This window comes from Eutrigla gurnardus (assembly GCF_963514095.1).
Source record: "Eutrigla gurnardus genome assembly, chromosome: 1".
Classification (NCBI taxonomy): Eukaryota; Metazoa; Chordata; class Actinopteri; order Perciformes; family Triglidae; genus Eutrigla; species Eutrigla gurnardus.
In genome coordinates, this window is record NC_139915.1 from 15,144,953 (window position 1) to 15,162,898 (window position 17,946).

The window sequence follows — 17,946 nt, forward strand, 5'->3', positions numbered from 1 at the left end:
GATTCATGTTTGCTTCCATCTCTGATGCAATACAAAAGACACAATAAATCACTTTTTGGTTTGTGTGTGTTGTTTATTCAATCACCACACTAAGTCTCCAATCATGTGTGCAGACCTGCATTTTGATCACTTACCTGTGTATTTAAGGTATATGCATGTGTGTGTGTGTGTGTGTGTGTGTGTGTGTGTGCATGGGTTTGTGGTATAATTTATAATTTAGTCTCTCCATACTGCACCACTGACTTGTATGGTTCCTATCTATTAAGTCCTGCTTGCATGGGACTGTGCTTACTATTAAGTGGGGGAGTGTGTTAGCTTGTAAGGTGAAATTTAAATGTGCAGCAGAGAGAGAAAAAATGAATAGAATTTTACTGTCTTGTAAAACTACTGAGAAAAAAGTAAATAAAAAAAGTGAAGATCTGATGTGCAACGTGTTATTTGTATTTTACGTGCAGCAATTTTCACTGTCCTTCATTCCCCTTGTGTGCAAAAATGTTTTTTTCAGAAACTACTCCCACTTTGGTACCATGAAGTACATAACGACTCGTGGATTTATGAAGATGGTGTCTCAAATAAAGTTAGATTTTAGACTAGCTTCAGGTCATATTGAGTACTGTGAATGGTTAATGTGCAAGTACACTGGAGGGAAAATGGCTTCCAGCTATTGCAGCATAGAAAGAGAGAGAGAAAAAATAATGTTCTTCATGATTTCAGAACAAAATCATGTAGCAATGAAAATGCTAACGTGTTGCCATCTAGTAGTTCAGAAGTAAAGTATTACTTCAAATAAACATTCTGTTTCCCAGTGCCGTTTACTCCTGAGTAAATGGAACGGAGAATGAACTGAGGGGTTTTCTCCTGGGCTGATTGGGTGCAGATGTGAGCTCCAGTCTGGGTTTGGTTAAAGTCCCGCTGCCAGGAATATTCCTTACAATTCAATAAATAGAGCTGTTAGGAGCAAGGCATTTCCTTGTCACCATGTCAGGGTTTCGGAGCGGATGTTTCGCATTGGGTGTATCTTATACTGAGCCACCACACTCGGCTCAATGTAAGACACTGTTTCTCAAGAACTCTGCGATTGAGAAGCTGCAGGGGCAGATTAAATCATGTATTCATGCTTTAACTTAGACTTGGATTTACAAATTTGTAATCGAGTTCAAGTAGTATGAGTTTTTTGAATGTTTGATTGATTATTAAATAAGGGTTAGTTTTAACCTACCTTAGTTATATTTAAAAGAAAAACAATCCTTAGTATTTTGTGATTTTGACTTTGAAACAATAAAACACATCACATGTGTGGACAGCCATCGAAACATACGTGCTTTAAAGGAATACAACATGATTCTTCAGATGAGGAGGACCAAAAATACATTGGATTGGATCCATTATTGTTTTAATCCAATCAAATTGTGTCCACATTTAATTAAAAATAATGTTAATTTTAGCACCTCAGATATACTGTCTGATCATCTAGGTGAACACCAAAAATGCTGTTGACAGCTATTTCGAATGGTCATTGTGGTCCTGTCATTCATAAGCAATTGGTCTTATATTATGTAGTACATGCATTCATGATAAAAGGTTTCATCTTTCTGCCACCTATAACACCATATAATATGGAGGTGTGCACATATAAATTGTGTGTGTTTAAGTTATCTGAATTAATTCATTTTTATGTAATTAAATTCAATTACATGATTCACATAATCACAAAAAATAAATGTAATGTTAACCACAATATGGATTTTTGTATTGGAAGCATCTTCCCAAACCCCACATCTGCACGCATATACTCAAATTCAGGATTGTTGTCCAGGAATATTTTGTTTATTTAATATTGCCTTTCATCTTAGCTGGCAACAAGGTTAAACCTACATGACCCATTTCAGGGGTGTCAAATGTACAGCCCGAGGGCCAGCATTGGCCGATCAAAGAGAGAGTGTAGCCAGGCCTAAGCTTGATATGCCTTTATAGATCCCACATGCATTTGTTTGTCTTTGTCACAAAGGCGACAAGCTCACACAGTGTCGAGTTTTCCAAGGAAAATGGACCAGTGAATTTACCTTCACAGAGGTAAATGGGAAGTGAGTGTGTTTTGTGACTTCACAGCACCTCTCAGTGCTCAATGAATTGCATATTTGGTGACGAAAATTACACAATATTGCAAGAAGAAGTGAGAGCAGAGAAGATAGATTAATTGTTGGCAGGTTTGAGGAAGCAACAGTCTGTTTTTAGTCGTAGGCCAGAGATCAGCGAGACATCTCAGACTGTTTATTGTCAGTTTGGTACTCGGATTAATCATTAATTGTGAACATTATCATAATTTCTTCACACTAACGGACACCTTTGGGGATATTATACTCTGATTCATTCTTGATAAGAGACATGTAGTTCCAGTGTCTGTCCACCATTCTAAGTGAATGTGCTGGCTACCTTAAATAAAAAAAAATGTATTGTTGAATTTAAGACAATGAGTTTGGCTCTAAAGCATCATCTGAACAACACAAGCTCTACATACTGACACATATAGGTGTCGTCTCTCACATACCATTCACAAGTCTACCTCATGCTGGACCGACAGCACACATTGCCTCTTAGGTTCATAAAGATATTATAATTGCTTTGTGGACAATGACATGATAGCTAGCTAGCATAATGTAAGTTTTGTACTAGCATTAAGCTAATCAAGATTTCATGAAAACCTTGATATTGATATGGGGAGAATGACGTGGCTGGATAGCTAGCTAGTCTGGTTGTTTAACACACTGTGACATTATATTTACTGTAAGTCAACTGTGTTATCAATTCTGAAACGTATTAGTAGTATAAGGTTAGCGTTCTCACTAGTAGCTGAGCCAAATGGTTGTATGAGCGGACTAGAAATATCTCCTCACCAAAAGGTGTGTCCTATTTACTAGCGAACAATTCCATTGTATATGAACTTTATGGGATAGTAATGATTTTTCCAGGTTTTAGCAAATCCTTATGTGTTACCAGGGAACGCTCATGGTGGAACTTATCTTGTTATTTTTTTTCTTCATATTTTTGGCAATGGTTTAATACCCTAAGGTGTCAAGGATCAGGAATTAATGGACTTAAAGCGTCCACCTCGTCCATTAATTCTTGATAACGGACACCTCATCAGGCATTATCCCTTACTCATGCAATGGTTTTACTGCTCCACTTTGAGATCAAATTGGGCTGCATGTGGCTGCGTTTACTAAATGAAAAACAATACTTTACAAATAATGTGGGAAAAGAAAATGAAATGCTGCACTTTGGTACGTAAGGGTGACTTCATCTTCCATATCAGCCTCATATGAGCACTCACATCCTCGTCTCCTCCATAACTCCTTCACAGCTTCCTTTCACTAATCTGCCTTAGCTTTTTCTCATCTCCTCCTCCTCCTCCCCTGTGCCCATCTGTGAGACGATCAAATCATCGTATGGAGAAATCCCGGTGATCCAAGAGGGCCAGGCAGAAAGGTCACGGAGAGAGTCCGTAAAATGGATGAAGCCTAATGATTAGCTCAACCTTTACCTAATCAATAATCATTTATCCAACAATATCACCGGCAGCCATAGCCCCATTTGCCATTAACCTCAGCGGTGAGGAGAGAGGCAGTATTGTTTCCTCTGGCAGCTTTACGGCACTCCGATGAGTGGTAGGGGCTGGGATGAAGCTTAAGGTTGGATCTCGATGGCTCCGATCCTATTAAGGGACCGTAGGTATTTTAGCGTTGCAGTGTCATATAATTACCCTTTTGAATGATTGACTGTGACATTGGCTGTTGAGGCGGTAGAAGGGGAAGGCTATTTTATTAAAGCATATAACAATAAAAAGGTGCCTTACGCACATGATGTTAAATGATAGATACTCCACAGAAATTATGTAAAAAATAAATAGCGTAATTTGCTATGAACCAAACTTTCAGTTTTCCCCCTCAATCATGAGCTCCATTTGGCTTCTATGCTGCACTTTAACAAAGAAAATACCTGTTTGTTTCATTTGGGTTTTTATCTCTTTTTATACCAACGCTGAAAAAATTAGAACCTATACTGCGACACGGAGAGCGTCTCTCTGCACACACTCCTCTCTCTCTCTCTCTCTCTCACACACACACACACACACACACACACACACATGCAGCAGCAGCAGCAGCGCCTGTCTCCTCTGTGTCTCTCCATGATGCCATCTTCATCATAACCTCTCCCTCTTTATTGCCTTTAATGACTCCCCCTCTCCTTTCATTAATTCTTTATCGATTCTTCCTGACGTTGCCTGAATTATTTTCCAATTACAGCAAATAAAAGAAAAGGAAAAGCCATTGCAAATACATGCCTGCGTGTGTGTGTGTGTGGTTATGTACCCGCACCAGCATTTAACTCACCACAATCCGACAGTAGATACCTACACATAGCTACGGGTGTTATTTTTGAAGCTGGTTGGTACCATTTGGATTTGTGGAAATTTGCAGCTTTTTTTTTTGCAGTCACACACAAACACACACACACACACACACACACACACAAACACACAGGTGAGGTTGAATGTGAACGTGTGAAGGCAGAGAAAGAGTGGTAAAAGGTCACAGGAAGCTAATGGCTGCAGCTCTCTTACATGGAATAAGTTCAGACACTTTGGACAGGTTTGTGTGCATGTCACAGAGGAGGAGAAGGCCGGACGTGAGTGGAAAACAACACACACTCACGCTGAATTCACAAGGGCAAACACACACACACACACACACATATTATGCATAAAGTGTAGAATCTTTTAATATGCTGTTTTGAGAGTGTGAACGATGCTCCTGATACCAGATAGAGTCGGTGGCAGAATTAGCCTCGGAGGTCCATCAGATGGCTCTAGTTAATACCCACAGGTCATTAATTACAACAATTATTCACCTTCATATCACAGACACGTATTGACTCTTGTTTTTACGCCTCGGCCCGGGTTGTCTGATGATGCACCCGAAAGGCTCAATGGGGAGGGGGGGAATACATTTTTTTGTGAGTGTATCAGAGATGGAAATAGATTTTTTTTACCTGCATGGGAGTCTTGAATTGTTTATCGTGTGCTGCACAGTGCATTCTGTTGCCTAATTAGATCATGTTACTCTGAGGCAGTGCCACAGTAAGTGATTGGTTAATGATGTAAAACATGATTCAGACGAGGCTGATACAAATGCACAAACTTTTTTCGTTCTCGCTAACATTTTGTCTCACGACTTAGAAATGAGCAATGAGAGGAAATTAAATTAACTTCCATTATGCACTTACCTGAGAGGTGTATTGTTGTTCCTCTGCTTTTGCAAATGAGAACCACATGTTATCTGCTTTGTGTACGCGTCCGTGTCCGAGAACGACATGTTCCGACCTCCCGCTCCGAAGCGCCTGGATGCTTGCATTCGCAGTGCGCCCGCCACCGTGCGCGCCCTTGACTTTTTTTTTGCGTGCTTGTTTTAACTGTGTCCCCCGAGTGTATACTTGTGCATGTGTGTGTGTCCTGACCTCTCCCACCCTCTCTCTTCCATCCCTCCTTCGAGAGTGTGTGTGATATACAGAGCTCTAATTGTCAGGTCTGGCCCCAACATTCCGCGCCTCGACCAGCCTACACAACACCGTGTCACTTTAACAACCGCAAATTATCACCGCGATGGAGATCTCAGTTCTGCGGTAGCTCTATGCGAATATAGATACATTTCCTTCAATAAAAATGAAGGAAATGCCCCCCCCCCCCCCTCCCTTGACCCACCCAACGCTGTACAACTCACAACCCGTCCTCCACCTTCCTCCCTCACATTCGCCGCTGACTGACGTTTTTACCACAACATTATTGCGTCTGCCTCGAGATGGAAGAGTCATCGCTGCACCAAATGTAAGCTAAAGTATCGGCCTAAAAGGGGGGGGATGAATCGAGCCGCTCGGTGTCATTTGACCAGGGTTATTGATTCTCACAGAGCTGAGCGGGATCAGAGCGGGTTTCCCATAAAGTCGGCGGCCACGGTGACAGCAGACGGGAGGAGGACGGGCCATAAAGAGGACAATAATACGTGTCTGGTGACTTGGGGATCGTTTCTTCTAATAGCATCTGTTCTTACTTAATCTCTGCTCAGGCTACACGCTGCTTGTACAAATGCATCACATCCTTTTTTTCTTTTAGTTGGAGGGCATCCAAAGAGGATGTGTTTCATGCATTGCTTTAGTTCCTTTCTGGGCTGTGAAATGAAATTATCTGTTCAGATAATAAAGTTTGAGTGCAATCAAAGGCAGGAGGTTATCAGTGTTTTTTCTCTGTCGCAACAGAATGCAGCAACTGATATTTCACGTTAAAAACAACGTATGTCCATCTAAAAAGTCATCACCCAACTGGACCATTACATTCCAGCCTGCCATGTGGTTCATTTTTATATCGGCGCTAAACAAAAATAATTCCAACCACCCAATCGGATGCAGCCTAAATACTTCAGCATGGCCGTGCGAAGCGGAGCAGTCATCTTCTCCGGCGGACGGGATGCCACGTAAGTGTTTCAGTCTGTCTTTATAGAAGTCCAGGCCAGCTCCGCTACAGGCTCAGCCAGGACCGGGGGTTCAGTGTAATGAAAGGCAGATTGAAAAAGGCTCTTGATTGATTTCCTACATCTTGATTTGATATCCTGAATTAATTATTTGAACTTGAATAATATATAAAGGAAAAATAAATGTAGAACACTCAAGGGAAACAAGGAGAGGGCTTCGTTGCTGCCGCCGTTGCTGCTGTGGCTGCTGCACAGATACTGTATCTCTAGGTCAATCTTATCCCCTGTTGCTTTGGAGGAAAGAGTGTGTGTGCATGTGTCACGTGTGTTGTGTTATACAGACAGCTGTGGTACGTGTGTTTGTGTTTTTGGAAGTGTAGTGTTTGCCTGTGTGTGTGTGTGTGCGTGTGTGTGTGTGTGTGTGTGTGTGTGTGTGTGTGTGTGTGTGTTTGGTAGGGGATTTCTCAATGTGTGTTTCTCAATTTTCTCAATGTGTTTCCAGACTGTTGGTCTATTCACCGAGGATTTAGAATAAATACTCATCCATCTAGAAAATATTGTATTAGGTATGACATTGTAAAATCTTTGATGATTAAGATAAGTGTGTAACCAAACTGGGGGGGGGGAATGCAAAACATGTAATAATATAGGAGAAAAAAGCAATGTTTGGGGATTAAATGTTGGAATGATGAACTCCCATTGCTCAAATGGAAAATAATAAACTGTTGTTAGTGCTCTGATGTTAGCAAGGTTGTCATGCATTTGCTTTGCATGGCCGCTGGATTATCATGATATGAGGAGATTGCACGAAAAAAATCCATCTTGTCAGGCTATTGGCAGTTACAGTCATGGTTCACAACAAACTCACAAAAAAGGTTTCCAATGATGGTCTGTCAAGCTAATTGAAATATATTTGAGCATACTTAAATACATATTAGTATATATTAAAGCTCCACTAATTCATATTTTTGTATTAACAATACAATAAAATGGCTCAAATTTAACTTAAATTAACTACTTTGTAATGTGGTGTTACTTCAATATCACAGTCATGTTCTTGGTTGTTGTAGTTTGCTTTCCCCATTTATTTTGTAGTTTTTGACTCCTGTGTTGGTGTCCTGTTTTGGACTTCCTGGTCCTTGTCGTTTCTGGTGTATTAACCCCCCCACCCTCTTGTGTTGATTACCTACCTGCCCGCCTCGTTAGCTCTCTGCCTCCTAGTGTGGATATAATCTGTGTGTTTCCCTGTCTCCTTGTTCATTGTTTTGGCATCCCGTCGGTTCATCAGCCTGATGTCTTGTTACTCATGCTCCTGCCAGTACGTTTCTGTCCTCTGTTGTTTATCCCCGTTTAGACTCTGTTTCGTTAGTTTAACCCTTCTTAAAATAAACCTTTTTTTTGTCTCAGCCTGCATTTGGGTCCCATATTCCTTTTTATTCTGCTAGAACCGTGACACACACAGCTTCTTAAACGGCATCTGACAATCGGACAAAACACGTGCGTCGATGAGCACGATGAGTTCTAAATAGGGAAAAGAAGACAACGAAAACAGAGCTTTGAATCAGGAATGGACAAAACCATTGTCCTTTATGTTCTGACACTGGCAAATCCTTTGAGCAAATACACCGACTGAACTCAGCCACTACTTATATAATGTATAAAGGTAAACATTATGATTGGGGCCTTTCTTGAACTGGATCACTTTGATTTTTAATTGAATAATGAGTATAATGAGTAAGTATATCCATCTATCATATATTAAATTAGGGTTTCTGTATGCACCCAACTTTTTACTTTGCATAAAAGTACCTTCAATCAATCACAATGTGTGATGTCTGACACCATTTATTTTATTGATAAAACAAGAAATCCAGTTGCTCCCAGCAATAAAGTATTCTAAACAACAGTATCATCCGCATATAGCTCATTTCCCAGTATGGGTGCCGGGCTCAGCTCATTCTGTTGTGGCATCAGAGGAAACATTAAACACTCTTGCTGCTCATCTTCTCTCGGCCGGGAGAAAAAGGATAAAAGAAAGGTGAGAGATGCTGAGGGAGCGAGGGAAGCTATCAGCTCGGTTCAATTGGACGACTCTACTCTGGCTTCCCTTGCTGCCACCTATTTTGTTCTACCTCTTTCGCTGCTGACACCCGGATTATCATATAAGAAGACGACTGCGGGTGCCGGCACTGATTTACAGGGAGCATGAACCAATCAATCTGAAAAGTTAAGATTAACAGTAAAGGCATCTTCTCCGTGCTCTCAATCCCCTGTTCCCGCCTCCTCCGAGTCCTACTCATGTTCTGTTGTCTCAATTTCCTTCCCTTTTTTTCTCTATATTTTAATCTAAGCGAGGAATGAAAGGGGAGGCCTTTAAATTTCATAGCCTCCAGAAAACTCTGGCAAGTATTCATTGTCGTTCTACTTTTCCCTTTCAACCTCTCGGCTGGAGGCCTCGGTTCATGACATCTTTATATATGACGCCCTGCTCTCAAATTGCCACTGACTGCTTTAGATGAGCTGCACTGTGATCTCAGAATATGAAAACACCCCTGACAGATTTTTCTTATTGACACACGCTGTAACAGAGATCAACCCGCCAGCCTGAGGCCTCCCTCATCCTGCCGCATTAAAAGCACCTACGCTGAACATAGCCACAACTAACACAGACATAATTAAATCCCTGGGTATTTCAGGATAATTGTTATAACTTATGATGAATACTTTTTTTCTCTTCTTCGGCACAACCTGTTTTATGGCGAGGATCATCAATGTCATAAAGAACGAGGCGCAGCTCTTAATCATCGGGACAAATACACCATTAACTTTTGAATTCATTTCCTGAATCTGCATCGGCTATGGTAAACTCTCCCTCATTACGGAAGCAGATGCTTTAAAAGGCAGACTGGATGGGATCAGAGGCCAGCGAGTGAGAGAGCGACTGGCTCCCTCACTCCCCGCTTTAGCTCATTTTCATTATCATCCACTGACTAAAACATCAATTGCATTATGCAGTTTAAAAGCTCCTCTTTTCTCCGGCCTCTTGAACACCTTTTTTTCTGTATTAAAGGATGTCATCATGGCCAAAGTGAGGCAGAAAGCCTCCCGTCTAGTAGATCAAATCATCCGCAGTATGACGGCTCAAAAAAAGGTGTACGTAGATCTGCGAACACACACAACACACAATTGTTATGTTTTTTTCTTTCCTTAAGCAGCCATAGAGTCGAACTATGCATGAGTGTGTAAGTGTGTTATTGTGTGTGTGTGTGTGTGCCTGTGGGCAAAGGCCGGAGAGGCGAGGAGGCTGATGGTAATGTATTTTCTCCAAACAAGAAAGATTGCTGAATCCCAGCCTCAGTGGTGTGGAGGGGGGGGGGGGGGGGGGGGGTAGGATTCAGGTATATGGATGGCCTAAGGAGGTTTCCATCATTCATAAAGCGTGGCCGCCGTACGCGCCCTGACGCTGAATTGATCTTGCAAAAGAAGCAGGGTGGCAGAGCGACCACTTCATTAGTCTCCCTGAGCTACAAATCACCTGCTAGTGCTGCGGCACTCAGAGGGACCGGTGTTACCGACGCTACATTACTACAGCCTCAACAGTCTAAAGTGACCGCCCATTCAGGCGGCCATTACCAGTGAGTTATGAAGCAATGCAAAAATATTCTCGATACATCCGGTGTTACAGTGGGTCACAGTCAACACTCCCACGATAAATGTGGAAGCTTTAAGTACGCCATAATCCACAAAGTAAAAAAAAAAAAAAAACAGAGAGAGAGAGAGAGAGAGAAAAGGCCTGCAGCTGGAGGTTCATTTTGTTTCTCTGGTATCAGTTTGTACAACTGCTTCCCCTTGGTGAATTACATTTTTTTAGTAGTATGTTCAAGATGGAAGTGAGATGACTTCTTTGGAACAAAGCAGTGATGTGCAGGATATTCTTTGATTTGTGTCTTTAAAGTATTCTGTGGTGCACGTCTGATACAAAAAGAACATCAAGAACAATTAAACTACAGGTGTCCATATTAAGTAGGTTATCTGATTTGATTTGGGAGTGTGTTGCTCTTTGTTTTAATCAGGTTTTTCATCTACTTGTGGCTCAATGTTTTCAATGGAATGTGTTGAAGTGCAAACTAGGCTGCACAGGACGGTTGCAGGACAACTGTAAAAATGGTACCCATGCATGTTCCAGATTTTTCCAGTAGGTTTGATGTCACTACTAATAGTCCTTCAATTTGAAGTATTGAAGCTTCAATAACATTTCCCTAATTTGAGCAATCTATAAAATAAGAGTCTTGTTTGTAGTTCTGTGAAGTTACTATATACTGTGCATCTCTGTCTTTCTATCGCAATGTAATATAGGATTTATTAACATGCCATTTGACAATCAAGTCATATTTTTAAAAGTATTTGCGGTTTTCCAAACAGTTTCCAATGACGGTTTCTCAGATGGTAAAAGCACAATTACAATAAGGAAATGCAATCATTAAAACAAATAAAAACATACACTGTACACTGAGTAACAATGTTATAACAAGAAGTAAAATATAAATAAAGAACATGCCAGAACATGTTGCAATAAATCCTACTGTCTGCCTCTTGTTGTGTCATTACGCATATTTGGCATATAACATATTTAGCAGCCATCCCTCATATTTGTTTTTCCACAGAATGAGGAGTCTTTCTTTGTTCCTGTTACACTTCAGGAATCGGGGCAATTCTTTACACATTTAGGGAAGATATCCTCCCCGATATTTCTGTAATTTTGACATTAGAATATGATCACTTGTACCATACATTGCAAAGGTCTACTGTATGTTTAGGGCCATGCTTCTGGTTTGTGAAATACAATAGAAATACAATATATTCAGTTATAAAGGATAGTCATATTTTAATATTAAATGACAAAATCTAATTCCACTGTAACAAATACAATCCAAAACAGCACTCTAAAATAAAAACAGTGGTGTTCCAGGTGTTTGAAAAACACTGTATTGCATCCATCTCTGTTTACCACTCAGTACACTATGGATGTCCATCACACAACAGAGGATTGCAGAATAGTTGAGTCCCGACAGATCCCAGAGAGAGGGCCTTTACTTTTTGTCATATCTCACAGGTAATGTATTCTATGATTCCAATTGTTCATGATGTTGTTAACCATTTGTTCCTAGTGACTTCAGATGATTGTTTCTTGTTTAATTAGCACTTTTTAAATGAATGTACATTTAAATACATAAAATGTACTTTTTAAATAAATAAAATTTACTTTTTAAATATTAATTTTCCAGCCCAAATATAAATGCGTTTGACAGCCCTGAACTTATATGTAATATGTGCTATGTACTCATCAGGGATAAACCTGAACGTTTGCTGATCAGTCCTTTTAAACCATGACAACATTCGAAGAGATTCACATTTACACAATGTTACAACAAAATAGGACTGTAAAACATTTGGGATTGTAAAACAACAATAACGCTTCATCTGTTTGGTCAAATACAACGCTATCTTTTCAGAAGTTTGGGGGCTGGCAGGAATGGTTGACCGAATAAATGCGTGCCTTCCATCAAGAAACAAATGGCATTGCGGTTCAGCAACAATACCGAGGTCACCAATACACAGAGGGAGCTGCTACACATTACTCCGTTAGGATAGCAGTTACGGAGGACTCATGCATTTAGATGTTTTATTTCAAGCTGACTGAAAACAAGCACTTAAGCTTTCAAGGGTGAAAATCATTACCTTGATTAGCTAATGCAGGTCATAGGTGTTGCATTAGTATACATGATGGTGAAAAGTTACCAGACACTTTTTAAGATGTCCTGACGGAAGCCTTATCCGTTTGACATTTCAAGGATTATAAAACCAAAGCCACAGTAATAATGTATTACCCGAAGGTGCAGAAAAACCACAACGATTACAATTGCTAATGTGATTAATAGGTGAGTAGGGAATGAAAGCCAGCAACTGATTTAGATGCTGAATTGTTTTTTTCACTATCAGGTAACAAAAAGTAGACATTCAACAGTACAAATAATGAAACATAGAGAGTAGATAACCTGATATCGTGATTATGTTTAACTTACAATGTGAAGTGAAACGATACGATGTGTGATATGATGCTGCGGTAAGATATGATGCTGTATGATATGATGTATGCTATGATGCTGTATGATGTGATGTATGATATGATGTTGTGGTATGATATGATATGAAAACTTTATTGTCAGTTTATACTGGAATTAATTTTACATCTTTTTGGAGTCCTGTTCAAGAAATGCACACACTGGTTGAGTTACACATATGACACTTTTCATACACATTTGATGTATTTATTTTTTCCTATTTTATTCCAATTTGGAACGGCCACCTCACTCTGCACTCCTGGGGAAGGCTGCATGTGCTATTTCTGTATGTCTGTATGTCTATGAGGTCAGCCACTTCTATTCACATGAAAGCAATGTGTTTCTAGTAGACTTCCTCTTTAAACGCTCAGTGTGTTGAGTCATGCTACTGAGCCTGTTTCTGTTAGTACCAGCGTCCCTGAAGGAATCAACATAAATGCTCAGAGAAACAGGCTATTTTTTTTTCTGTTTTCTTTTTCGTCAAAGCAAAATCCACAAGGGTTACCTGTGTCTTTTTATTCCCTACAAGTCGAAGTAAAACACATAGCTGTGAGCAGGTGCCCTAAAATGTCTTTGTCATGTCCCTGAACATGAGCACCATACTTACTTACTCACTTACAAATCTTTAGACAGAGAAAGAACTGCAAGTTAAAACATCATCCACAACTGTAAATAACATTTTCTCTTCCCTATAAACTAAAGCAATAAATGTGGAGTGTAGTCGTGATATTTGCCAGCCCAGTATCCCTAAGAGTTATGGGTGATTCTGCACCTCATGATTTACATCCAATAACAATGTTGAGTTCATGCAGTAAGTATGGAGGTCAGGATAGTGGATGGGAATGTAGAGTTTCCATTTTTTATTATTTGAAGCTACATGAGGCCTCCCATTACAGACTCCCAATTAAAGTTTGGTTATTTTTTATCACCATAACCACAATCTTTTTCCAACTTTACCCACATGCTTTAGTTGTTTAACCATAACCATAGTTTAGTTGCTATACACTCAATCTTTCCCTAACCTTGATCATACTCTATTTTCCTACAGGGCCAATGTAGAGAAATACTTTTTTTCAAAACTTTGATATCAATTGTTGCAAAAACAGTCACACATTGTAATTAACAGCAGATTTGGAAAACATGGCTATAGCTGCATGCAAACTCTGTCATGGACAGATGTTATTCTATGGTGATACCTGAGTGCTCATCTTGCTCGACTGCAGTCATTCATTCACTATCGCTCTCATCTCCATGGTCAAATCAGCAAGCGCTAGACTGTGGTGTACCCATATACTGATATTTATGGTAAAGGCATTGAGAGCCAAGATTTAGCTGACCATGGGCGTAAAAAGAGAAGGAGCGCTAGCTGCGGACTTGACGAAATTAGTAGAAGGATATAGTTTTCAAAATAAGTTAACATAGGGGATATACTTCTTAAGCCTGACAATGAGTGGCAATATTAAAGTTATAAGTACATTCCACATTTTTTTTTCATGAATAATACTGTTTACAATAAAATACTGTAGGTCCTCATGGGCTGGCTGCCTGCAAATACAAAGGTGGGTGCTATGGAATGACAGTTGTTATGGAACGTGGATGATTTGATAATTGCTTTTACTAGGAGATGTGTTGCCTTGCAAGGCAAGGTTGTTGCTTCACTTTCACTTTCTCAGATAGTATCTGGATCGTAGTGCTGCATGTCGTTCATTTTTCTGGAGATGGGCACTGCTCAATCCACTCCTTCGTAGAAGTTTACCTTACATGTTTCCATTTTATAGCATTTTTTTGCAGCAAACGTTGTTACTTTATATGTTTATCCTTATATGTGTCCCTGTCACTATGTAACCATGACAACAAAATGGTATAACATTTTTTCTCAGATGCGGACAGATACTGAAAGTGCAAGGGAATGACATAGCAGTGGAATGCAGGTATTATATCATGGCTATGTTCAGATGGCTTGATTTGTGCTACTCATTTCTTAAAAAATACATATGTGAAAATTGGATTATGTTCACAAGATATATCAATTGTGCTACCTTTGTTCCTAATGCATAAAACAAATATGACTAAATTGTGAGAAAAGTATTCTTTTGTTTTGGGTTTAAAATTAAACAAACATTCTTACAATGACCATATGATATGATGATGTACGATGCATATTAGGGCCACTGTAAGGGGGGGAAAAAACGGAGCCGAGAAAGGTGGGCAATATTCGGAGAAAAAAGTAGCAAATTTGCTAGTTTTAAAGCGGCAAATTTGCTAGTTTATTACAATGCTTACAACCGGCATTTATGCTAGCTTACTTCCCATGAATGTCGCCTTTATCTTTCTAATTAATCCATCCCAACGTGTGTCAAAGCTTTGCTAAGGTCCTTAGGGTGATGGCTCTTGATGGTTAGTGTTGGTTGATTTTACATGGGCCAAATTGTCATCTTATGTGTTTGTTGATCGGGTGGTTTGGCTAAGCTAGCGGTCATAGAGGAAGTAATCACGTAGCTTGACCTGGATGTTTGTTTGTTGGGATGGATTAATTAGAAAGATAAAAGCGACATTCATTAAACTAGCAAATTTGCCACTTTAAAACTAGCAAATTTGCGGCTTTTTTCTCAGAATATTGCCCACCTCTCTCGGCTCCGTTCCCCAACAAAAATGCAGGTAGACTTTGACTTTAGTGCTTTAATTTGCAAATGATTTGAAATGTAATTTTAATATAATCAGTTCAAGATCACAGTGCTGGCTACGTTACTACCACGCCGCATAATTAGTCCAATATTCTGTTGATACGAGCAGGCTCAGGGTAATGATGCCAGGCAGTCACAGGGAAGATGGAGCACTCACTAAGGACTTGGTTTGTGATGTCTGAGGAGGCAACTTCACAGAGGCAGGGCAGAGCAAAACAAAGTGCGAAGGCCTTCCATGTACACAAATCTTGTCAATGGTAATTGATTGCTGCTGGTCACCCGCACAGGACCCGGGACGAAATCAAGTGGCTTCTCCATAAAACAATGTCAAATATTGATGATATTTCTCTTCCCTGCCTCTAGAATGAATAGCCTCATCCTCCCTGTAGTTTTGATGAATGTTTGTTATTGCCGTCCCCTCTTGTTGTCTTTCTGTTTGTCATTTTCACCCGCTGCTTGCCGGGATGGAGCAGTGGTGTTTTCTGCATTTTGTTTTTACCTCTACATTGGAACTAAAACTAACACTGACATAGTATAATTACTGACCTAATGTCACATTAATATGAACTGAATTTAAATACAGCTTTGGTATCCCATGGTAAATCTGTGTTTTCATGAGATATTACAGGCTGATAATGCAGGCTGTCATATATTGTTATGACAGTCTTCTCCCTCAAACAAGACACAAAAGACATGGTGCCATGCCACAAACACACTTTTGCCACCAAGGAGGCAAAATAGTCGAGACGTTTGCCTTGTAAATACACAGTGAATTCAATGCCTCTCTGGCTCTTCTCTGCCTGTTTTCTCTGTTTCATCTGTCAACATCTTTCTCAAACAAACTGCCCCCCCTCCCCATCTTATTGTCTGTTTAAACTTGCATGCCCCCCCCCCCCCCACAGCCTTCCACACTCTATTCCCTCAACTGTCAGTGTGAGAGGTCTAAAAGCTCGTCTGGTCCACTGTTTCACATCAGAAACGGTTTGTGTGTTTGTCAGTTCTGGGTCTCTGGTAGAACGAAACAAGGGAGACAGAGATGGGGGGGGGGGGGGGGGGGGGGTAGTTATGATGAATGGCAGAGGGGACAATATATGTTTTGTGTGATGATGGGGGAGTGGGGGGTTTTGGAAGACATACTGAATATGACACACAGAGACCAGTTCTCTCTCTCTCTCTCTCACACACACACACACACACCCACACACACACACACATCGTGACAGTCCCTGTCTGACTTGTGCAGCTTAACAAATGCATCAGAAGGATAGGCATCAATTATTCAATCCTCCTTGGTTTGGAAAAGAGAGGATCTGTGTGTTTGTGCACATATTGGGGGGTTGGGAAGGGGGGGTCAAACAAGTCCCTCAAGGTTAGGCCCATTTGGAAAAGGAGGCCGGGCTAAACGCCAGACAGCGGCGATACGAGCGCAGCAATGGTCCAAAGGGAATATGGACTCCGGGAATGGAGTGATTTGCACAGAGTCTGGGGCTCATGTTGTACTAATCCTGCACATGAAACCTGAAACATGTGAGACACAGTGACAGTAACTTGGCACTGCTTTTTTTGTTCTTTTAAACTACACTTCATTATTACCAGTGTTGGGCAAGTTACTTCAAAAGTGTAATGCATTATTTATTACTTGTTACTGTCATTTCAAAGTAATTAGTTACATTACAATATTACTGTCTTTGAATTGTAAGGCATTACACTACTTTTACATTACTTTTGCATTACTTTTCGCCAAAATAAAAGGAAATGTGGATTTTTTGTTCTCAATAGATCTTCTTGTGTTCAATGCAGCTCATTACACAGCAGGATGTGATGTTTTTCGCTTCAAAATAAAAGAACGAAAACCGGAAAATGACTCGTATCCCGTTATTCGTTTTAAAAACGGAAAACGAGAAACGGAAAACGACTCGTTAACTGATATTAGATATTGTGTTCATGAATGGGATTCGGGGATGAAATAACAGTGCCATTTTTCATTCCAGATTTGCCGTACGTCTTTTTTAATGACCCGGAAAGCGCTGTGTTATGCTGCGAAATTACCTGAAAGCCTACCTGAGACATTTAGGGGAGCTCTAAAACACTGTTCATAAACGCTGTGACAGCGTCTGACGCTCGCGGTTTGAAGTAAACCTACTGTTTTAAACACGCACCGAAAGCGTTATGACGTGGACATAAAAGCGGTTCAAAACCGACGGGTAGAATCGGAGCCTCCGCCTCTTCCTCCTCAGCTGTTGATCCTCGGTGTGCCGGTGTTGTGCCAGTGTAGGTATCCCCGACAGAAATTGTTTCCCCTGGCTGCGGGAGCGCGCATTCATTCAGGCGGAGCAACAGCGTTATGATTTTATTCTTTTGTACGTCGTAACGTTGTACTAGTACTGAACGGCAAAACGAAGGTAATCATTTCCTCATGTGATTTGACATATAACACGCTGTAATTCAAGTCCTGGTATGGAATTTGTCGAACTAAATATACGTTAATATCCAAAATCAAGACCACTGTGATTGTTTTCTGGCTTCAATTACGTCTATTTAAGCTACTTCACTCGAAATGTACTATAGTAGACAGATGAAGTCTGAGCATCAAATGATTTATTTTGTGTGTTCTTTAGA